The sequence below is a fragment of the Notolabrus celidotus genome, chromosome 3 (assembly GCF_009762535.1).
Source record: "Notolabrus celidotus isolate fNotCel1 chromosome 3, fNotCel1.pri, whole genome shotgun sequence".
NCBI classification, from domain to species: Eukaryota; Metazoa; Chordata; class Actinopteri; order Labriformes; family Labridae; genus Notolabrus; species Notolabrus celidotus.
Genome location: NC_048274.1, coordinates 37,827,517 through 37,852,515, shown reverse-complemented (window position 1 = coordinate 37,852,515; position 24,999 = coordinate 37,827,517). Strand labels below are relative to the sequence as shown.

General features: G+C 43.3%; 1 protein-coding gene across 3 annotated transcripts in view; it reads left to right on the top strand.

Annotated features, from left to right (window-relative positions):
* Positions 1–24,999, top strand: part of znf536 (zinc finger protein 536) — a 267,103-nt gene that overhangs the window by 150,272 nt on the left and 91,832 nt on the right. The window lies entirely within an intron of this gene.

Sequence of the window (24,999 nt, the reverse complement as noted above, 5' to 3'; positions counted from 1 at the left end):
ACTGTTTGCATATTAATATTCTTAATACATCAACAAGCTATCTTCTCCGGTGTCACTGCTAAAACTGAGCAAGAATAGAGAAAGAGAAGGTGACTCACAGATAGGGCTCGCTACTACGGTTTGAAATGTTGGGGAAACTTAACTTGATTGAACATGCGGTAGAAGAGACTCAAAAATAACAGGAAAGACTAAAGAAAAGAAGCCACAGAGAAAGAAAGACATAAATCAACATCACAGTCAAAACTTGTGCTCGTAAAGAAAAGTGTTTACCCAGACTCAACCTCAGGATGCACATAAAAAATGCACAAATCCAAACTAAACACGCATTTGTTCCTCCCTCAGTCAGAAGTACAAAAGCAAAAGTCTACACTTGCTAAATAGTTTCCTTTAGTTTGATTGTTTATGTGTGTGCTTAACCGAGGGATGGAGGGATAGAGGGATGGAGGGGAGGGCGAAGCTGAATGAGGGTGCACGCCAAGTTCCTTTTCTCTGTCCGGTGACAGCTGTCCGACTCCGTCAATGCTGAATTCCTGTGAAATGAGGCAGGGCTCTCGGTCAGGGAATGCAAATGGATGGCACTGGATGGTAGGCGGCTGTGCCGGGCCGGGTCGGGCGGAGGGGACGGGGGTGTGGAGTGGGTGGTGGTGGGTTTTGTTTGAAGAAGTTAACTTGGGCATAGTTGGGGTTCCTCCTGTGTGTGAAAGAGCAGGAGAATACATTGACCTTTGCCTCATTAAAAATGGAGGGCCAGGCATGTGATACCACGACTGAGGAATCTCTCACTTGCTCTTTTTTTTCTCTCATCCTTCACACTGTTTTTGCCTCTCCCTCTTTCTCTTCTTCGCTGTTTTTTTCCTCCCTCACTCTGTCATTCTCTAATTTTTGCCCCCCCTCCCTCCCCTCTCAATCTCCTCCTCTTAACCCCATTGACAGGTCCCATAAAAAGCCTTTTGTGTCAACATCAGGGTGCTGACATGAGAGCAGAAAGCGACATGAAAAATGTGCGTTTTTTCTTAGTTGTAGCTATCTCCTCATCACAAAAGAGAGAGAAGGGAGAGAGGGAAAGGGGAGAAGGAGAGGGAGACGCTAAAAGGGGTGGAAAAGTGAGGGAGGGATTAAATCCAGGGATTAAGATCTCTGAGCTTTCGTTTTTTTCACCCTCTCCCCCTGCCACATTCCAATTGTTCTTAAAATATTTGGCAATGTCAATTAGTAAGTGAGCAGAGCTAGCTGATGAACACAATTTTCCAGGCGACTGAGCACCCTATTGTTGTGGAGCGAACAGCAGATTTCTGAGGTCATTATCATTCCCTGTTAGCCGTGCCCAGCTGCTCTCCTCTTGGCTCCAGCCAAACTCTGCTCCCCTCTCCTGCTTTCCTCCTGCTCTTATACATCTCCTCCTTTCCTCTCCTCTCCTCTCCCCTCCTTTCCTCTCCTCTCCTCTCCCCTCCACTTTTCTTCTCCCCTCTTCTTTCCCTCCCCCATCCTGAACTGTGTTCACCAGTTCAGAGCTGGCTGATAGCAGGCAGCAACAGGGGGCCTTCAACAAGAGGAAGGATGGGAGGAGCTGGCTGGGGGGAAAGAAGGGAGGAGAGAGTGAGATGGATGTATTGCAAGAGTGGGGGGAATACAGTAAAAGAAAATGAGAGAGAAGAGGAGGGGGTGAAGGGGGTGAGAGAATAAAAACAGAGAAGGACATGGGGGCAAGTAGTACGGAGGAGTGGGCCGGCTCAGATCAGGCGACTGAACACAAGAGGGAGTATGCAAAGAGGAAAAGAGGAAGGAGATTATCTGATATCGTAGTTTAGACTTGTAAATTGAGAAACGGTGCATGTGGAAGTGAAGAACATACCAAGCTTTGCAGAGGGGAGAGAGAGTATCTTGAACAGGAGAGGCTCACTGGACAAACTCACACTGTGCACAACATGTCTGAGAACTATACAGGAGGTTTATAGTGACAGGTCACGTTGCATTTTAGCTGTGTTGTGCAGTGTTTAGCATAAGTGCATGACACTTTGGCAGCAGTGTAGAGAGAAGTCGGAATTAAAAATGTTAATGTGCTGAAAAATGTTCTTTCTCTCAAAGAACGGCATTATTGTCGAGAGAGACCCAATTAAAAACATCACACACTCTGTACTTGAAGTTATTATCAAAAACATATTGATTTACTGTAATGTGCATTGAACATGATGCAGATTAGATCCAAGATTAAAAACTATAAATAAAAACACCTGCCTGCTGTCGCATTTTCATATGAAGGAGTTTTCTTTGACAAAGCACAAAGATTTCAAGGATCTGCATCTAAACATCTGAAGCAGTCTTTTTTTTGTGTGTGAGGAAAGATGAAAGATCCTTTTTTAGTCAAAGTACAAAAAGGAGAAAAAATGAGTGGAGGAAAATCAAAAATCCCTGACTTCTTCACACTTGCCAGTTGTACATCTTAATGTGTTCCCAGAGGCTTTTTCACCCTCTTCTTCCTCCTTTCCTCCACCTTATTTCCCCCCTATCACCACCTACCCCTCCTCAAGGGTGCCCTCCCTCCTTCCACCCCTGACACGTCGTCTGTTTGACAGCAGATTTACACTTCTTGGAAAGCAGAAAACTTGTATTGTACTTTGTCTCATTGTTTGCTACAGTGTCCAAGTGAAGCAGTTTTAAAGCTGCCAAGCTAATAACCTGTTCATACAGAGGACACATCGACCAGAGATCCATGCAGCATGACACTTCACTGTGTGCTCAGTTCCACCTCCCAGTCCTCCTGTCTCAATTGTCCAACCTGTAGAAAGTTAGCATAAGTTAACACTGGTTGGTAGTGGGTGTCTGTGTTCTTCTTGGTGTGTGTGTGCGTGTGTGTGTGTGTGTGTGTGTGTGTGTGTGTGAGAGAGAGAGAGAGAGAGAGAGAGAGAGAGAGAGAGAGAGAGAGAGAGAGAGAGAGAGAGAGGAGGAGGAAGAAGACAGCGAGTGAGAGAAGTGAAAAAGGGTGAGCGGCATCAAAGCGTTGCTCTCAGCTGCAGCTGCCAAGCTTCCTCGTCCCCAGTTAGCAGCCATCCAGCTGTCAGGCTGCGCGAAGAGGAAGAGAGGGGGGAAATCTCTCACCAGCCATATGGTCCCCAGTTCTGTCGGAGACACTCCACGCTCCGTGGGCAAATGGCAAACTCATATATCTAATCAACACTCTTAATATCCAGACCTGAGACCAGGGATATTTTCAGAGTCTTTCCTTTCAACAACATGGCAAAAGGGTAAAGAGTATATGGAATATGTCCAGGCGCTTAGAGTATGTGTTGGCGGTGCTACGTGAGCCTACTAATCACTGCACACAGGTTAAAAAGGTTACAGTGAAGTGTGGGGAATGGCATGGGGATCTAACATCGCTCTTTAAGGATGACAGTGTCATCATTCTTTCATTTAAAAAAAGGCTAAATAATCACATAAAACAGCTGTGCACTGGAGTCTGGAGTAACCATCACTCAAACAGCAGTGAGGAGCACATTGTTGGGAATACAGCTGCAAATGAATACACATTTTAGTGAATGTGAATGCATTTATATGAGCCGAACAGTCTTAAACGTTTCCACAGTTTTAGGCCTGCATCCATCGCTCCTCTCATCCAGTGATTTCTCTAATCTCATGTTGAATACTTACATTGTATTAGACATGATCACCTAAGATGCAGAGGTAAAACTGGTTCTTACTGTCATGTTGTGAGGTCATTGTTGTGATGGGGAATTTAATACAGTTACCTTAATCAGTATTGACAACCCTTTAGATTCTTCATTTACCTTTTAACCAGTGCCTATGTTTACTTAAAGGACTTTCCTGACAATACCAGTGACACATTGTCTTTTTCATGAAGAAGAAGAAACGTGACCCACTGCCACTCTCACTTACTGGTTGTGTTCTGAACTAGTTATTCAGTGGCTGATTTTTATTCTGATCCGACCTATGACTCAAGCTGGCGTGATGTGAAAATGTGAAACATTATCATTACAGTAATATTCTGCTGTGGATTGACTTGAACCTTTCTTTAGATGAGCAGAAGCTGTTAGCTTTAGCACAGCTAGCCCCAGAGAGCATGGGCTTGAATATGGCTTTGTGTTGTATCTGTTAGCGGGATGCTACACCTGCTCATCTAATCCTGGCAGGCCTCTGCCTCCAGTCTCTCCGGCTGCAGAGTAACGGGCGCCTTATTGCACTGAATCACGGGGAGGTTTGTCGGCATTACAGCGACATCACTGTGTAAAGCTTGGAAACAACCATCCCCCCCTCTTGGTTGTGACTGAAGAGCACACATCCCTCCCCGGTTCAGCAAACAGCTATTAGCGTACGGAAGGAGCATGTAGCCTGCAGTGGAGGTTGTGGATGTAGTAATTGGTATGTGTGGGAGAGAAAGATAGATAGAAACAAAGACAGAGAAAGTGGAGGAGTAAAGACAGCGTGAGAAGGAGAAGTGGAGAGAGATTTAAATAGACTCAAGAGGTATGGACGGGGGCAGCTGGGGTAAGAGGGGAAGAAGGGGAGTTACCCAAGTCCTACAAATCTTTGCTCAACCCAACAACCTGAAGCAGAGCCCATTAAAAGCAGGGAGAGCTGGCTGAGATAGCAGCTGAGATGGATACGGTAGCAGCAATGGTTTGGAGGGACAGTAACTTTAATGGCCCCACTGGGTTTTTAATGAGTGTTGTGCCCCAAACAAAACGAGCTAATTAGTGTTATCATCCATATATCAGACCCTACACACACCCATGTGTTCTCTGGCAGACGCACACACACTGCTGTACACACTCACAAAAACATTTTTGAGCTTGTGTTTTCTTCACATATATTTCTTTTCTGTAACTAGAGACTAAATTGAGTTTCCTCTTTCATCAAAAGTCGAAATTTAACCGTTGAGGAGTCACTCTTTTTTCAATCTGATTGTCTCAACCTATGCGGTTGCACTCCTTTATGGATCTATTTCATCCTATTTCCTCCTGAAGAGATCCCCCACCACGTTCCTCCGACACACAAACACACACTTTCAAACGCGTAAGGCCGTGCCCTGTTTGTGAGAGGACCGATTATGTCTACACTGGTTTAAAAGCAGGATAACAATGCCATGAACAGGCATTTGGAAAAAACAGAAAAAGGGCTCAAGCCAATATCCCGGCATTTGGACTCAAGCCGCTGTTACCTGCACATAAGCCGCGTGTTTGTCACGCCATCGCCTCTGGTTGACCACGCCGCCCCACCAGCCCCACACTTTATTTCTCTTGCACTAAGCCTATTATAAAATCAATAAACAATTGAGCTTTTTTTTCCAGTCCTTTTAAATCTTTTTCTCCTCTATATATCCTCTGAGAAGAAGGGGAGGCATGCATGCAGCGGCAGTGTGGAGAGCACAGGGGGAAAGGAAAAAAAAGGAGAAACAGAGAAAAGCTTAGGAACTCCTTGCTTTCAAAATCTTGAAGTCAAGTGATTTTTTAACCAAATGGTGTCCCTGTCAGCGTTATTACAGAATCCTTTATATTCGTGCAGTGAGCATTTAAGAGCCGGTTCTGACCCTCAGATCTCTCACTTAGGCACAGCCATGAGAAAGGGCACATCTGATGCACATGGGAGTGTACACTGAAGAAGCTTTGTCTGCAGACAGACAAATCATCTCAGGGTATGATTGAATGTTTGTGAAGTGTGCACGCGATGTTGAAACTCAGAAATATTGTGAAATTCCCATTTGTATTTTGACCGCATGCTACCAGGTGAGGTTCAACATTTTCAACAGGATTTTCAGCCACGTCTGTCACATCATTTTACAGAAGTTTTCAAGTTCGTTTGGTTACAGAAAGCTCATGAGAATGATTGAAGGATTTTTAATTGTCACATTTTCAAAATGTAATAACCCTTGAGTTGATAAAAATCAACAAACACCAACTCTGACAGCTGATTTTCAAATTAGGCATCAAAAAATGTTGCGTTCACAGATTTTAATTCCCTCTGTCAGTTTAAACTCATATTTCAAACTCAGCGGTGGGGAGATGACAATACAAACTTCTTTTTATTCCACCAGTCAGAGAAGTTGGAAATTAGAAAGTGTGCTACAAAGCTACAAACCCCCATTCCTTTTTTCTCCTGTGTTTCCAACTTCCACTTTGTTTACTCCTGGAGTCTTCTTGGAGCGCAGATACAGTAATTATCAATGATCAAAAAACTGAACAGGTTTTCCTGTCAATACTTTTGATGTATGCATGACATTGTTTGTTGCCACATCATCAGCAAACACAGAAAGCAAGCAATTTGTGAGAAAAAGATATTTCCAAACATGCTTTGGTAGATTCTTTGTAGACAGGATGCAGTCTATTTCACAGATTGTGACCAAAAGTAACAAGCATCACACAGATGAGGATATGTTTTCACCAAAGCTTTTTAATAATGATAGTGAGTTGTCTGCATGTTGTTCTCTTGTCGTCAGGCTCTCAATCATCCAGTTTGCTGGCTGCATACAGTGGCCGGACTTTTGACTGCAACAGATTTCAGCAAGCTGTTGGTTGCATCATCTTGGACTTTATTCTTCAAGCGAGCGTCCATGTTGGCTGACCCTCCTTTCAACACGCGTGCTATTGGCTGACCCTCTTCTTAACCAAGTTCGCATTGGCCAACAACTCTGGCCCTCTTTCCTTCAGCCAAGCCTTGATTAGATGACTCAAAAGATCTCTGGATGGTCTGCATGAGTATAGATGTGGACCATCATGGTTCCCTTTCCCTGGTTGCCATTTGGTCCGCAGAGATAGGCCCCTCAAGACACCCAGTCGTGGATTCTGGACAAGCAATTGGCCGGCTCAGTGCAATTCCCAGGGTTTGTCCCCCACAGGGACCCTGTGTGGGCCGCTGGTGGTGACTGTGCTTCATGCAGCATGGTGTGGCCATGTGTGTCACATCCCCCCATGTCATCCCAACAGACGGAGGGCTGTATCATGGCTATCGTCCTGTCACACTTGGATGATGCTTCTTCGCCTCAGAGTTTGACAGTGACTTGCCACAGTGACAATTACCATCAGAACCAGCTTTCTGATCCACCTGGTTCAAAAGGTCCGTGTGCTTGAGATTGGCAGGCGTTTAATGCTGCCTTCTCACTGCTGTCAGTTATTCCACTGCTCCATTTATGTTTCTATCAGCGCTCCTCCCAGTATGGCATGTTAACCATTCAGCCCCTTTCACATCCTGATACCTCTCTTCATGAAGCAGACAACTCTAGTCCCAGTTTGCGTGGCTTCTTGCTACCATATCACACCTCTATTCACCGGGAGAGCTTGAGAGAAAGAAAGCCACTCTGTAAGCATTCACGGTCCCTCCCTTTACTCCCTGTGTTTTGCTCCTTCTTCCCCTTATTTCCACTGGGAGGAACACTGACCTCATTTGTGAGGACAATAACCCCCTTGACTTTGGGGATTAAGACATGAAACCTTTGTGGATTAATTAGGTTCAGAGCTGAATTCATTTTGTCGCCATGGAAGGCAAAGAGAGAACGAGGAAAGAGGAGGATATGGGCTGTAGGCTCCATTATGAATTTGCTGTTTGCCCAGATAGATATATTAAAAACAAATGTTGGGGCTGATCACATTTAAATCCCTCAACAGAATGGAAATGCATTTGTTCACTGGGCCAAGCATTAGCCTGGGAAGTAACAGTAACACAAACTGTCAAATCACAGCAAGCATTATAGAGTCTTACACATCAGTGCTGACTTCAAACCAGGGTTTTGCAGGCGTGGAGACAATGTTAGCCCGCTGAGCTTAACTCTTTGGCAAGGTTACGCATGCAAATATGGTTTGCCGGACTATCTTCAATCCGCAATAGGCTGGAGCCTGAATCTGTGCATTCGCGCCTCTAGATCTACTCTTAAGCTTGTCACACATAATGTTGCAAGTAGCAGTCCCGACAATGCCGCAGGAATCACATTATCTCAGTTGTCCTGGTAACAAAGCAAAGTGTTTGTTTTCCAAGATGCGGTGCAATTGCAATTTAGACGGTTTACACCTATTGTGTTTTTTTTTCCAGTCAAGAGCATATGTTGTCAGAATGTATCTTTAGCCTGCAAAGAGGGGCTGTTAGTAAGATGTTTTGTTTACAAAATAACAAAGGTGTTTTTTCACCAAAGGCACAACAGAAGATGTGTTAATGCATGTTTCATGTCGTCTTGTGCTCGCTGTAAATAAAAGCGACTGTTGTCTTATTAGAGTAACACCTCCTGAATGCGACAGCCTCAGGTATAGCGCCCTTATGGACCAAGTGTTGAACATGTGCTTGATGAGATGCCTTCCTCACTTTCATTTACAGCTTTTCTAATGAAGCTCTGTTTCATCATGTCTGCCGACTGCCTTATATTTTTTTATCTGCCCTCAAGTTAACATTGCCCGACAGCCCACACAGTGAGCATATGTTTATTTTCATGATAAGGTTGTTACAGCGACTGAATGTCTCTCTTATCCTCTCAGTGTTGGCTTGTAAAGAATAAACCTCCACGTGAGGATCTTAGAGAGAGAGATTCGTTCCCAGACTAGGCTGAGGGTTCCTGCACAAAAAACAAAGGGAGTTTCTTCATCTTCATGATTCAAAAGGAACTCAAAGAACCACTTTTACGCAACTTTTGAAAGTACACTTTGACAGATATTTGGCTTGCAAGCAATCAAGTAGTAGATTTCTCATCCAGTGCCCTTCCTCATCAAACGAACTAACCAAGGACAAAAAAACTCCCAGAGTTTAGACTTTTTGTTGACTTCAGTGCAACACGTGTCAGGGTACCATCTTCTAGCCCCTGGGCTGCCATCCAGCTGTTCAAAGTTAGCTTCTTCCCTCCTGAGGACACAGGTTTATCCTGAGCTTTCATAGAAAGGGGCTCATATTTCTCCCCAGTGGTCCTCCTCGATCCTCCAGCCCTCTGTCTTAAGACATGGAGCTAAGTCGAGGCTAAGCCACAAGCCATCCTCAGGAGGGGACGGATCGGCCAAATGCCACCTCTCCTGGCAGGGTTCGCAGGTAAGGTGTAATCGTGCCGGCGCAGTACTCCCAGGACCAGAATCAGGTATTTCCTATTAGACACAGAGATGAGGAGTGGATTTTCAGGAGCAGGATGGTAAAGCTGTTTTGGTCAATCCTCCCTCCCTCTCAATATCTCAGTCATGCTCTCTGCCTCTTTTGTCCCTCCTCCATTGCCTCTTGATCCGTTGGCCCTTCCCCCCTCTTCACATTTCTACCTGTTTTGCTGGTACTTGACAAGACCGGATTGTGTCTTCCCTGGCATCCCCTCTTTTCATCTTTTGCAGAGAAGGGCAAAATGAGGATGAGGGATTGAAAGTTTGCGGAGGAAAGTTTTTGGAGGACGTTTCTGGATTATGTTCACAAGGCACAAGCTGCTCACAGTGTGAACATGGCACGTTGTCAATGAGATCTATTTCCATGACGATTATTTTTATACTCCAACAATCAGGGAGCCGACAGCACAGTACCACGGGAGGAAAAAAAAAGTCTTTCTTCCAATTCGATACACCCTCTGTAACATTTTAGCTGTAAATACAAAGCCATGAGGGAGAAGATAATGACAAGATATCAACCTTCTCTTCTGGCATCACAAATTCCCATTCTAGCTTAACTAAGTGTCCTGTTGAGTTGTCAAGTGTAAGTGCACCGAACCTCAGGCTGTGTGCGTCTCCTGATCGGATGCTCTCCACTGCTCAGTGTTGCGGTAAATGCAACATCTGATGGCTCTCTGAAATCCGGCGTGTTGGACAGGTGAGATGCTGCAGTGAGCGTCACTTTTGAGATGCGAGTTAGCACCATGTCACCCATCCCCATCTGTAAGCTATCAAGATTGTATGTGTGTGTGTGTCTGCATGTTTCAGAAAGTCTTCAAACTGGTTTAATTCTACTGAGTGTCCAAGAATTGTAATGAAAACTCTTAAAAAAAGAACATTTGCACAGTCTATCAAGAATATGGCAACTAAACCACTTATTTGGAATTCATTGCCATATTCAGTGTCACTATTTGACTCTGTGTTTGGCAGACTCAAACAGGGTGCAGATTGAGAGACAGTGTCACAGGGAGAAGGAAATGTCTTGCCTTCTTCATCTGCCATTAAGATGTCTTTCATGTCTTACTTTTCCAATCGTTGCTGTTATTTAATTGTAAAAGAAATGGCCAGACGCGCTCACCTCCTGCTTTACATGAAGTCAATGACAACCGACAGCACAAGTCAAATGCTTCAGTACCTCCCAATGCGTGTATATAACTCATCTCCCAGTGTCTTGCGTGCTCAGTGGGCTGTTGGAGGGCTTTCCGCAAGACAGAAGGGCTTGGCTGCAGAGTGGGGCGAGAGCCAGGCATCTTGATGATTTTTTCGGGGTGCATCACCATCTCTCTGAAAGTGCCAAGTGTGCACCAAGGCCATGCCATTTGCTGTAGAGAGTGTGTGATAGGGGCACGCCATCTCCCATCTCTTCCAGGCATCTCTTAGAATCTGAAACAAAGATGAATCTGGTTGCCACATTAAAGACAAACGCTGTGATTTCTTCAAGCAATAGAATTGTAATTCAGCGGAGCTGTAATGAATGCAGTGAAATGGTTGTCTAGTGAAACATTTTGTGAACTCGATTAGAGGTGCTAAACCATTTATTTGTGAAGTCTGTTATTGCAGACATAATTTGTGGTGGCAGCCCAGTTTACCTAATTTTATTTATGTATTCCCTCGGTCAATGTTGTGTCTAAATGAACGGGGAATTTTCATCTTATTGTTGAGCAGTAAAGCTAGGCTTTAGTTTGTAACCAAAAATAAAAATTGCATGTGACTCTGCTGTGTGTATTAACTAATCCATTCAGTTTACTGTTTCCATGAACACTAGTCCAATAAAATAACGCATAGATTTGAATTAGCACAACCTAAGCTGTCTGCTTGGATTTTACATACTGATAAATTCTCATGAAAGGTGCTATCCTTATTTTTTTTTACAGTCACAGCTTTATCCTCCAACAAAATAACCTGCAAAACACATGCAAAGCTTATTCCACCTTTTTTTCCCTCCTTTTATGTCCCCCTCCTTCTCCCTCTCCCCAGTCTAAATTAACGCCACATAACACCGATCGATGGATCCCTGCTAATCGCGTTAGACGTTTTGTTTTAAAATACCAGCGCCCAGCTGGTGACTCCCAGCACTCATCTGTTTGTCTCTGTTGTGCTGATCTCTGTGTCTCTTTCTCCTTTCCTCCTCCTTCATCTCTCTGTTGCTCATTTTCTTCCTCTTTCCATCCATTCCTCCCTCCTTTTCTCTCTCTGTATCTCTTTCTCAACAGTGTGTTTGCTCTCCAAGCTGGAGGGAGGGGTGGGTGACAATTTGGCCCCAATCCTAGGTATCACATATCTGACCATAATTCATGCCCAAATGAAGGATGTTAAAAAAAAAGAAAATAAAAAATCCCTTTTTCGCTTTAAAGGTCAGACATTAGTGCTGGTAAAAATTGATCTGTGGATTTATGAATTTAGCCCTGTTGTTGGGGCTCCTTTGTAATGGAAGATTCAGTGGGGGAAGCTTAACATTGCATTGTTTTGCTTTGACAACGCAGCCACGAGAGCCCGTGCAGCTGTTCCCCATGCTCACAATGGCAGATTAATTAACACAATCATGTGGCGCTGGCTCGGGCTCAACAGCCAGGTCTGCTCAGGGATAGATAGGTAAATCCTATACATGCATTTCCAGACTACCAGTGAACATTCTTGTGAAGCCGCGCCATAACTACATACATGCGGACGCTGACTGGTCAGCTGGAGGCATGAAATGAAGGTTGGACGGAGGGATCATCAGCTAATTGAACTGATGTTAAATTGTGCAGTGTTTATACTTGATATTAATTTGGATTTTAGGAATTATTTCTCACGCAGCTGTAATGAGTGAAAGACACGTTTAAGTGGCTGCACATTTCAAATCTGTTTTGTTCAACTGCTCTGAGAAGTGTGTCTGTGTAACCAAAACTGTCCTGTGTGTTTCTCTGCATCCATGTAAATGTGTTTATTCCTGTGTGCTGATGTGCTCATTTGTTCATGCAACTAACAGTATGCCAATGAGCCCTGTGTGTATTTATGCACACATATGTGTTTATGTCAGCATGTGTGACGTGAATCCCTTGCTCTAGTGTGTGTGTGTGTGTGTTTGTGTGTGTGTGTGTATTCCTGCTAGACCCTCCTACCATCATCAGCCGGTCTGGAAGCCGTCGCCATTAGACAGAGCCCCTCTAATTAAGATTCAGCCGGTCCACCCATCTCTCTTACTTACTTAGTTCCCTGACATTTTAAACTGTCTATTATGCCGCCTGGCTTTCAGGTGCAATGCTGTGTAAATGGCAAGTCAAAAAATTATGTATCTTTTACATACAGTTATCCGTCAGGGACAGGAGGGGGGTGGGGGGTGACAGATAGGACCCGCTGTTTAAATTATTACCGGACTGTGTGATCTTTCCTGATTGATCATATCACTTTATGTCCTCTCTGTCACTCTATTAGCACCCTTATTTTCTCTCTCACTCTTTACCCACACATCATCCCCCATTCTCTCTTCTCCCCCTTTTATTTTTTTATACTTTTAATATTTCATCACACACACAAAAACACTCACCTCTCCTCAATGTTTTGCATGAACATGACCGCAGTTTGTCAATATTTTACCCTTGGCCCATCCCCTGTGTTGATATAATGATCACTTAACAGTCAAGAGTAAGGCGAGGAGGAAATTAGGGTGTCGGCAGCAGAGAGGACAACAACACTGAAGCAATTATGTTTCTTTCAGCCCAAGCATTCTCACGTTAATGAAATCCCTTATCGTAAGGGGAAGAGGAAGGTGGGGAGGGGAGGACAGGTGCACGAAATGTACGTCGTTCATTTATCTTATTCTCTGAAATGAACGGAAGGAGCGGCGAGAATAATGTAGAGATAAAGTCCGGGCAACAAGTGTGAGGCGTTTTTTTTTTTTTTTGTATAGCTGGCCCTGCATTTTACAATGACAGAGGAATAAAAGCAGGGACAGAAGGAGAGTTTGTGAGGCCAGAGAAGAAGAAGGGAGGGCAGGATGTATCACACACCAGCATCTTCCTAAAGGACAAATCGAAGGCTCTCCCCGTGTTAACATTTGAAATATTTACCTTTCTGCAAAACGTCTGCCCTTTTCCTTTATAGATGAGATCAGTCACAAAGAAAGACACAGAGATCCTACTAAAGACCTTAAAACAAAATGGGAGGGAGGAAGGTATGTTCAAAGAGCTGTGTTTATGGATGGCTTATATTTGTAGTTGAGTTACTGATTTAGGGACTGTGCTGCAGTTAAAATTTAGGTTTCTGGAGCAATCACTGCTCAGCTACTAAAGGAAAAAAAAGAGTAAATGATCACTTCTGTCCCAAAAAACAGTTCTTTAATCCAGGCACTGTGTTAGTGACAACACTGAGAGTGTTGTTTCTTCCACCTTCATGACTTTATAAACAGACTGTATAAAACATGGTCTCAGCCATGTCACTCATTGGTTTCGGAAGCAGTTTTGAAGCCTATGGATGTCGACCACCATGTTTTAAATGCTGACTCAAACTAACTTTAGGTTTACATAACATTAGGCAAAGAGGTGGAGCTGAGGCGGGCCTTTAGCCTCCTCACCAACAGCTACAGTCTACCCATCTTTCAGTCAAGTCAGCCAAAACGAATGAGTTCACCAATACAGCATGTGCCGCAGCCAGCCTCAAGTGGACACTCAATCAATGCAGTTTTTAAGAACTCCGCATTAGCTTCATTTCTAAAGATCGGAGGTTGCAGCTCGTTCAAAACTAGTGTTCTGTAGGGTTTTCTGGTTCCCAAGGGGCCGTTCAATATCCCTCTTTCCAACCCTAACTCGGTCGAGGTAGATGGCTGTCTAACATGAGTCTGGTTCTGCTCGAGGTTTCTGCCTGTTAAAAGGAAGTTTGTCCTCTCCACTGTAACTAGCTAAATACTGCGAGGTGCAATGCTCATGGTGGATTAAGGTGGGGTCAGACTGAGGCTTACCCTGTCTTGGTGTTGGGTCTCTGTTCATCATTTAACATAGAGTGGTCTAGACCTGCTCTGTTTGTAAAAGCGTGTTGAGATAACATTTGTCACGTCAATATTTAGTTCTGAATTGACAATCATATTAACATCACCATTGTGCTGTCAATGCTAGAAATTGTTAGAAACGTGCCATATACACAGAATAACAAGTGAAAATAAATATCTTGTGAAATTTCCAACCAGTTTGTCTGAAATGTTTTATTAGTCTTTTATGATCCATTTAATTTAAAATCTGAAAATCCTTGGATAACTTGTAAATTTCTCAGCAGCAGTTAATTTTTGTCTAAAGTACAAGTGTGTTTCAAAGGAGCGTTAAAATCAGGTGTGAAGCAAATTTCCCATTAAGACTACAGTGGTTTGTAGTTAATCTCACTTCTAGGATACTTTCGGGATGACAAAACATAAATAAATAAATGCCCCAGTCCTTGTTAGCTCCTGCTATTAGTAGTGTCGGGTTTCAATGACACTAATGTCTGCTTTGGGCTGCTGTGCTCGGCTTCTGTCTGTATCGCCTGTAAAAGAAGGCTATCTGATTGGAAACAGATCTGGGGCACTGGGGGGGCTCGCCCCAGCTTGTTGGATTTAATGACCCATTTCCTCGGCTGCCTCATGCCACAAGCAGTTAAATGACAGTCAAGGTGCCCAGAGGTTCCCTACCATGGGACCGGGGGGAGCACAGAGTACACTAGCTGTAGCGATGGAGTGAGTAATAGAGAGCGACAAACCCCGGCTACCAGGCAGCAAATCAAAGCCTATTTCCCCAGCAGGAAGTTAACTAGCACCCACCGCAGACTCAAGTCAGATGTTTAGTGCTTCCAGCGTTATAATGTGCTCAAGTGTTGGAATTTACTTCTGCTGTTTGAGGCACACTTTGGATAGAAAAAATGCCAACACTTGTTGCATCCAGTGCATGGCCAGGACCTTGAAAACAGGAGTTTTTTCAGCCCAGAAACTCAGAAGACAGAGTTTTATTGTAGCATGGCACCATTCTTTACAGACACTATTCTCAGTGGGGACATGCTTTCTCTTTGACAAATTTCTCCAACCTCTGATCGATTGCCGTGGACAGAAAACAAACAGAGCCTTGTGTCTCAAAAACCCTTCAGGGCCTGGACGATCGTGAATCTTTTTTTTTTTTTTAACAGTCTCTTAAGTAGAAGCATTTCACAAGAACTGAAAGTAAAAGAAAAGTCAATTGCCACTTTGGAATATCACTAAGTCCCATATCTCATCTTCCCATTTTGTTATGGTCTGAAGGCTGAAAAGACTAAAACAGATATGATGAAAGAAATTACATTTGCTAGAAAATGTAAGTTCTTTAAAGCAGTAAGGAACTTGCTTTGGTTCTTCTCATGCATCCCTTGTTTTAAGATTAAAAAGGTAATTGTAAATATATTCAGTATAATGTAAGACACCAACCACTCATTTTCTGGTTGCTGGTTGTCAGTTGCGGTGAAGTAAGCAAAGTTTTCAAGAAGTCGCTCTCCCCAGCAATGCTGTCCACCATTGCCTCCCTGAGGTTCTTTAGATGTTCCCAAGCCAGATGAGATGAATAATCTCCTCAGCATTATTTACTCAAGAGACCCCCATCAATTGGTCCATCAGAAAACCTGTAAAGAGAGAGGCCAGGAGATACCCTGATCAGATGGGTTTATGACACAAAGAACAGCTGTGATTCAAGCTCCCTCTGGATGTCTGGATTCCTTATCTCCTTATACCAAGTGTGATACCCATCCACCCTGAGAGATGATAGTATCTAATAATTTCAGTGGAAAAGAGGTGTCCACCGGTTGTAAAAGGCAAAAACACAACTCCATTAAAAGAAAATGCCTCAACATGAATGCATTATTTCAGTAAACCCAACACAGGAGGGTTTATTGGGCAGACAGAATGACTTTTCACCATTTGGTTAAACATTTGCGAAAATTCTGATCTTACATCAATGTCAGTCGACCTGTATTTTTACATTTGCCGATAAGAAGCCCCAAGTTTTTTGAGTTCCTTTACTCAGGTTCAGCAACTCACACCCAACTTGTGTGGAGCACAGAACCCTGCAGAGACACACAGCCTCAGACTCTGAGGTGCTGACTGCTGCTCTGTACTTCACTATAATTTGTCCAGTGTGTATCGTAGGTCACAGTGAAGCCGACAAGACCAAATTGCGGAAGCAATTCTAAGGTCCCCAAATATTAAATCCATGAAAATCAGTGGTAACACAGGAGAACCTGGTTGATTTAAGTTCTTACTGAAGACCTGTCTGACCTTTTCTTTTTGTGACTGTGACACACCTTTCCAGTGGTGTTATAAAACTCTTCTACTGTACCCCTCTGAGGGGTAGGCCATCGCAATCCTTCTCTGAGTCATTAAAACACAAAAAAATCTTAATGGGCGAACTCCGGTGACCCCTTCAATAATCCCATCTTCTGGATCTAGGGTTCAACAATCGGTCAGAGCCTCCTTTGCAGTGACCTATAGCACAACTTTTCTATCTAGGCTTAGCACTGTGACCCTAGGAAGGGTGTCAAGAATGACAGCCCAACATAGACACTGTAGCTTATAGCTGAATTGGCCTTGGCCAAGTAGCGTCATTTTGCCTGGAAGAGGCCAAGATTTTTAAGTGCTGCTTTGTGAAACACACACTGACACAGAAGAGTGTAGAAAACACTCTGAACTTCTAAGATGAACTGTTATATGGGAACAGGGTCAACTTCAACACACCAATACAACAGGGCCAGGGTGGGGTTATGTAACATGGAGTTTACATGTTGGGATAAGGTCTTATTGGGATGATTTTCTGCATTGAATGCTAATCCTTTGCATTCAAGTAATAACCCTGAGATTTTTTTTTCAAAGTTGTATAATGATTGTTATCATAACCCTGGAATTTATTAAATTTGCTACTGAGTTATTTTTTGAAATGCCTCTTGGCTTCCTTTACATAACAGTCAGGTGTAAGTCTTTGAATTGGGAAAGCTACAGAGAGAACACCATTCAAATCATTGTACTGCTTCAGATTTGGGTCATTGTAGGGCAGTACAGAGCTAGTTCCTTCAATGGCTTTTCAACATCTACCAAAAGGACAGAGTTTCTTTGACGTTGACTCCTTGTCTTAGTTCATCATTGAAAAACTGAAATGAAAAATAAAATCTGCTCAATGTTGATGAATACAAAACAGATTATTCAGATCTGACCTCCCTTTGTTTTGGGCAATAGTGGTCCATTTATAACAATGAGCTCACTTGACCTTCTTCACAAGTACAACGACAGTGCTCGAGACCCCGAGGAGAGACCTAAAAAGGCCATCAAACTTGCACCACTAAAAACGTGCTGCTCTATCAAGCTAATGATCAATTATTAATACCCACAATCCTCAGCCTTGATGTGGCTGCTTGGATATAGAAAGCAGGCAATTATGTGCTACTCTCTTATTTGGGTTTTGGCCGCCTCCATCTCCGGCCTGCCTCTCCCCTCCATGCGTTGAGCTCCACTATAAATATATAACAGATAGTTCCTTTTAGCACACCACAAGTTCTTATTAGGGCCCTCTCATTGCAGATATCCAGATCCAGATTAATTTGTAATTAGTCTTGAGTTGTTGAGCCTCTGAAAGATAAAGGATTCCAACTCCCATTCTATTCGCCCCAAACACTGACGATCACTTAAAAAGAACAAACGCTCTCGTGCTTGATAAAAATAGCTTAAGCTTGGACTTATTTGTTTGCCGACAAATGCCAGACACATATGTCTGAATGGCTTGGGTGATGCTAAAGCAAAGAATAAATGAGTTGGTCTATAATGAAACTTGTCATTGTGTCTCTCTGTCTGTTTGTTTGTAAAAAGAAGGAAAAATGCTTAACAATTCATCAGCTGACACAGGCTGAGGCAGCCCCAGTGTTTTCTCAGAGCAAGCCATAACTGTAAAAGAAACAAAAAGGAGAATTAAAAAACTGTCTGCTTTACTTTTTTACAACCTCATTCTCTCTCCAGGAGATACCCCCTTGGCGGTTTTCTTTAAGGCTTCCCATTAATTTAGCTCCAAATGTCATATATCCCTCCACAGAGGAAGAAAGATAAATGGAAAAAAGACATATGGGCTTTTAGGCAGTGTGGGCACGTGGGGTGTGAGCGTAAAAAAAATACTGCAATAGTTTTTAGTCATTTAAGAGGACAGGGGGTGGAGAGGCAGGGGGCGAGGGTGGGGTGGAGGGGTTTCAGTCTATTAATAGTTGAGTCATCAGTGCCTCAATGTTCTGAAATGGCAAATTGTTAGATCCCCAATGGTGATTATTACTTGCTGTCAATGACCTTCATAACAAATTAAAATTATGCGACTGGGACAGAGCATGCTCTTTAATAGGCGTTATGCATGGGAGTGTGTGTGTGCGTGTTACTCTGTGCATGTAAATGTGTGTGTGGGTTTTTATGCAAGTGGCCAGAGGGTGAAGGCCTCTAGCATTTAAAAACTCCCCTCCCCTTGCTAAAATGTCGGCCTTTCTCTCATGTATTCTTAAAGTGAGGCTCTATCTCTCGTGGTCATTGTCTCATACTCTCTCTACACACGCGCTCACACACCTACACACACGGGCAGAATGTTTGCAGCCACAGTATAAATCTTTTTATTTCATTTTCCGAGACACTGGACAAGTTCATAGAAGAGGAAAACGGGACGCGTCCTTGGTCTCTGGATTTACAACCTGACCAGGCTATGGTGGGAGAGATAGTCTCTCTCACTCCCATCTACACACACACACACACACACACACACACACACACACACACACACACACACTGTATGTATGCATGACGTGAAGCAGATTTACCCACTCTAGCTCCCCCTCCACTGTGGCCTTGTTAAAAGTGCTCATCGCCCCTTGTGGTAATATATGTCTTTAAGTGCACATTTATGCTCCCAAGCTATCGATCACTGTACATTCCCCATCCGATAATTACTCCACCTTAATATGCACCCTTAATGAGGCTTAATTGATTCATTTTCATTGATGAAGAATAACGCCACTAATGGCTGCGGTGTGCAGAGCATTGATACCACATACAGTATAGACTGAGACCAGTGCCAGGTGGGTTGAGGGTGGGAAGGAAGTGGTGGTTGTGCAGCTCAGTTTGATGATTGGCCTATTGTGCTTGCTGTTGATTTAGCATGCACGGGAATGAATAGGAAATCAATGGAGGAGTTCTACTTTATTCAGTGTTAAAGGGGCAGTGCAACAGGGTGGTTGTCATCTTTAGGTGACAGCGTATATGAACAGTAAGTGGAGAGAGTTTGGAAGTAAAGCTTGTGCTTGCTCCTTTTTTTTTCCTCCTATTTAATCACATTCCCATTTATTCTCTCCCTTTGATTATCATTTCCTAATCCTTTATCTTTTCTCTTTTCAGAGCCCTGTTTTGTATCCATACATTATATTTGTTCATGTTGGAATTTATTTTGTTGCTTTATATCCTTTACATTTTTACTTGACATTCTCCATTAGTGCCATTCTTCAGTTTCTAAACTAACACAAATCTAATTTCCCTTTATACTTCACCATCACACATCATTTCGTACCATGTCCTTTTCTTCCTCTTCGTCTTTTAAAAAGTATTTTGTTTCCTTATGTTCATTCTCTTTTTCTTTCTGTGTTAATTTTTCTTAATTCCCTGACTGTTTATTCCCATATATTCTGCATTTTTCTTTCCACCTTTCCCTTTTCCTTCTATAATCATACCTCTTTCCACCATTTCACTTTTTTTGTTTTCAAATCTGGTCCTTTCCTTTCTTTTTCTTGCATTTCTGAATCCATGGAAAGCCAGCAGTATCCCAGTAAAAGAGACAGCGACCTAGTCATCCTTCACTAATGGTAACCACACCACTTCCTGCCAACACAGACTGAGAGGGGGCATGATGAATATACACTGCACCCTGATTATTATAGCACTACACACACACAAGCACACACACATACACTCATTGGCAAGTGTGTGTGTACACAAATGCACAAACACATTAGTAATTGCTCTTGTCTCATGTCCTAAAAGACACCCACCTCTGTCCCCATCTGCCTTTTGTGCTCTCATGCATACATGCAGACAGTGGTGGACAACACACACATTTACGATCAAATGCACACACATGCACACACACTCACTCATACACCCTCAAGCATCATCCACAGCCTCTCAACGGGGCTATGATCACCCTGCTAGAATGATAAAGTTAGTGAGACATCAGTGCTCCCTCAGACATTTGTACGTGCATATGAGTGTCTGTGTGTGTGTGTGTCCATGTGTGTGTGAGTGTGTGTGTGTATGTCTTTTTCCAATGCTCTTTGAAGCCTGAAACAGACTTGAGGAGGGGGGAAAACAAAGGTGGGCCGGTGCCAGGGAGAAACTTATGGCACCATTCCTCTTCCCCTAGCTGGGCAGAGGCATAGCCTTTACTGAGGGAGAGAGCCACCTTCTGTCAGTCTGGGAGGGGGGAGGGGGGGCAGAGGGATGGAGGGAGAGATGAGAGTGAGAGAAGTGGAAAGAGAGGGATTGAAAGAAAAGAAAAGCATCAGGAGTGGAATTGGTTGTGACTGTCCATCATTTCCTCTTGCATTGTGTCCGGGACTGAGGTTTGGCCCTTCAGAATTAAATCATTTCACAGCTTTTCTAAGGCTTCAGCTTGTATTTCAGGGAGCATTTTTAGAATAAGCACACTATGTTTTCTTGCAGCAATGCCCTTCACCCGACAGTTTTGGAGAAATAATCTTCCCAGCGTGAAGATTACACTCCCTGAATAGATATTCTGCACTTTCGCACCCTCTTTATTCAAGAAAGTGCTTCAAACAAATAGCTTTAACACAATCTGCACAACGGAAACCGCTACCCTTTCATTACCCAGGTTGAAAAAAGGAATCTCTCCTCCTCTTGTTTTTCTCCTCATCCTCTCTTCCTTTTTTTTCTCCTCCGCAACTCCAGTTTTAGTGCGGGCGTTCACTAATAAATATAAATGTTTGTGATTAGCATCTCTGCAGCACAGGTGCATGTTTGTTGCGAGGGGAGGCTTGTTCATTAATTTTCAGCCATGAAAAGTGCAGCGCGCCATGAACGGAGAGTCCAAATCGCACACACTGATAAATGAACGCACAGATTGTTAATGTACCATTGTAAGGCTGCTGCCTCCACCAGCTTTGAAAAAAAGGGCCTGCTGCCAAAAGCAGGGCTATGAGCACACACACATCCACATACACATAAACACACACTGGGTCTGAGAGGTGTGGCAGGGCCCTATTCAGAGGTCTAGATTAAACTGAATAGAACTTTAGATCGGGTGTGTTTTTTATCCTTACACATATAGGCAGGGATTATATAGATTATAAAGACAGGACACCCCCCAGTGTGAGGCCTCTGGCTTGTGTTGTCTAATTAGATTTGGTAGAACTGGTATCTGTTGGTAGCCACCGCGCGAGGAACCTTGTGTCCTGGTCTCGGGGTATCTTGGCGGCCTGGACTATGAGTGTTGGGCCTTTCAAATAAAAGACATTTGGCTCAAAGAATGAATCCAGTCTTTACTGAAAACGCTCACCCTGCCTGAAGTGGTGATTTGGAAAACTGTGGCTGGTAATCCTCACAGTGTTTTTTTTTTACTGTCATCATGTTGGTCATAATCATGATTTCATATCTGGATTAACACCCTCTGCCACCCCTCAGTCTGGGTTGACATATTTGTTTGGGCGTGGACACAACACATGTGCATTATCAGAATCAGCACATTCTGTATATTTTAATTAGATAATGCACACTAAATCTAAAACCTGATCCTCCATATGTTTTATTTTAGATATGCTAGCCACTGTACTGTGCACAACAGGAGAGAGAAATTCAGAAGAAGAGTAAACAAAGGGAAAATAAATAAAATCAGCCTGGAAATGGCTTGTTTTTCAGGAGCTGCGAAAATGTTTTAATAGGGGACTGCTGAACACCTGCCTTAAAATGTCGTTTCAACATCTCCCGAATGCCATTTTGCTTAATTGACTTGGAAATGGCCCAAATGTATTGCTGAATGCGATCTAATTAATATTAATAATAAATGCCATTATTAACATCAAAGAACATCTGGTGCCCCTGTTTACCCCACCGCCTTATATGTAACACATTCTGCTGCTGTTTTCATCTCACAAACAGTCTGCGGGTAAACAACAACTCGCTTTCGCTTTATTTTTATTTTGTGTTCATTCAGTTTTGTTCTTACAGTTTGTTTGGTCTTTGGTCTTATTTCCTCTGCTGGATAGGGTCAGTAATAAAACACATTGGAGGTGAGAAAATTTGAGCACAGTTTCTCTGTTTTTTTTGTCCCCCCTCCTTTCTTCTTCTTCTTTCTCTTAGTCTAGACCTGGTTGTTGTAATACCTTAGAGACTTCTCAGATCCCTGGAGTACTACCTTAGAAAAAAAATATGGAAAATAAAGAAATAATAAAACTACAGCATCTGCACACTAAGAGAGCCTCGCATTAGGACTTTCTCGATGCCCATAAATCATGGACCAAATAACTTTAATCTAAAATTTCATTAAGTAGTCCTTGTCAGGTAGTAAAAGGAGGGGGATAATGCAGTGGTGTTTAATGATAATTGGTGTTTGGTTAATAAATTCTGCGAGTTCAGATTACGTTTTAGCAGTGGCTGGAATGCTAGCATCAGCAGTGTAACTAAACCTCAAATTGATTAACTCGCATGAACCAGACGCTCACAAAGATGGCAGTGGTCCAAATCAAAAAAAGAACGAGAGGGGAAGGGGGTGCAGGGTGGTGTGTGTGTGTGTGTGAGTGTGTGTCTATGAGGGAGAGAGAGAGGGAGAGAGAGAGAGAGCAGGCGAGCATCAGGCCGGATGGTGTTGTGTTGCTCTGGTGTAAGGAAATCAAGTCCCCCCGGGCGCATTTTTAAAAGCCTAATGCCTTTCAAATGATGTCATCACATTTTACTCTTTCTCTCTTCCCCCCCCTCCCACCCTCCCGCTCACCCAATCTCTCTTAATATCTTTCCCCTTTTCAAACTGTTTCCGTCAATCACCCCCCTCCCTCCCTCCCTCCCTCCTCCTCGCCCCCCACCCCCCTCCACCCCCAGTTATTTGGCTACGGGGAGAGGCCGGCGGGCTTCAACGGGGGGAGTCACGTGACGCATTAGAATAATGGCCGAGCAAGAAGCAAAACATCTTGTGTTTTTATGACTGATGTGCTTTTTTCCCCCCTAGTTTTATTTCCTGAAAGTGATATCATACTAATCAAAACCACAGAACGTTTAGAGTGCAAAGTGTGATTGAAAGAGCACCATTAAGGAACTGGCAAACCCCCCTCCCCCTACCAAGCCGCACCCCCCCCAAACAGCATCACAAATGCACACACAATCATTGGCTTTGCTGTTTATTTTTGCTGTTGTTGATTTCTTCTTCTTTTATTTTTTTTTCTTGTCCTCCAATCTGGGTGTGGTCGCTGTAATGGAGTAGGCAGTGTGCCCTATCCCAGGGGTACCCACATGAGCACTGACACACTCACACACACACACACACACACACACACACACAGACACACTCACACACTCGTAGAAAGATCCTTATCAATTTATATATTTGTCAGTCAGCCGTGGAGGCGGCCCTGGTGGCGTATCCCCGCGGTGGCAATGCACTGGTCGATACGTTGCAACATCCTGGTGACGCGCAGTCGGAAGGGAGTAAGCCTGCACACACATACACTTGCACACACACTTACACACAGTTGCACTTTCGCACACAGTTACTCAGAGGGGAGTGTGAGTGCAGCAGACAGCAGGCAGAGTGACTGATACTCAGCCTGCCTCCCAGATGGCCTGCTCAACTCTGCTCCAATCTGATCTCAGAGCCTTTGTTCTGGCATGTTCCATTACGCCGCCGTGACACCAGTAAAGGCAGAGGGGAGAGGAGCTGGTCTCAGATCAGATACAGCTGAATTATACATGTATTTCTCTTTTTTCCCCTTCTGTGATATTCTTGTACTAGCACAGTCACAGTTCTGCGTATGTCATGTTTTTTTTTTCCTGGGATAGAGGTGAGCGAGGGGTTTCATAGACACTAGAGTAAAACCGTTTGAGTTTGGTTGTAAAATGTGAGAGGGAAAAAAAGAGGAAGCACTTGCAGGGCTGTAAAAGATATTCTAGTAATACTTTGAATCGTGTTTTTTTCCACCACCTTATTGAAGGTAGATAAATCAGCTTCTAGATAATATATTTTTTTCAAGTTGCAGATAAATATATAAATTATTACCAAGCGTTTGTTCACAAAGTCTATACTCCATTACTAGTCATAATTAAAAGCCCTTCTCAATTTAAAACATTTTTTTCTTGAAAAAGAGAGAAAAAAATCAGCCGTCCATCTCAAAGTCATGGAGCACACCTGAGAAGCCATGTTCAATTCTCATTGGTATGATTGCGGTGTCATGAATGATTGCCTAATGCCAGCTGTTCTCTCTTCTTGAATGCAAATCTCCAAAAGAATCCATCAAAATGGTCAAATTTAGAGATTCTGAATACGAGTAGAAAAATGTCAGCTCTGTCTCCCTAATTGTATAATAGTGTGAGCAAAGTGAAAGCCTAATAGAAGCTGGCCTTTACAGGCTTTTGTATAAAAGCCAAAGGCTCACCTGTGACAATCACTTTAATGCTGCGTCTCCTACAGTGAATCGTCTTTGCATAAAAAAAGATGAAAGACGGGGAATGAAAATCAATACTGGGAGGATAGTTACGGCTGGGTGTCAACAAGCGATCGAGAGTCTCTCCCCACATCTCACACCCAGCTGTGAACGATGATGCCTAATATATGGGGTGACCTTCAAAATGTCATAAATGTGTTGTGCAATAAAGTGTCAATATTTGTGGTTATATGGAGCAGGATGACTTTTACAGTAA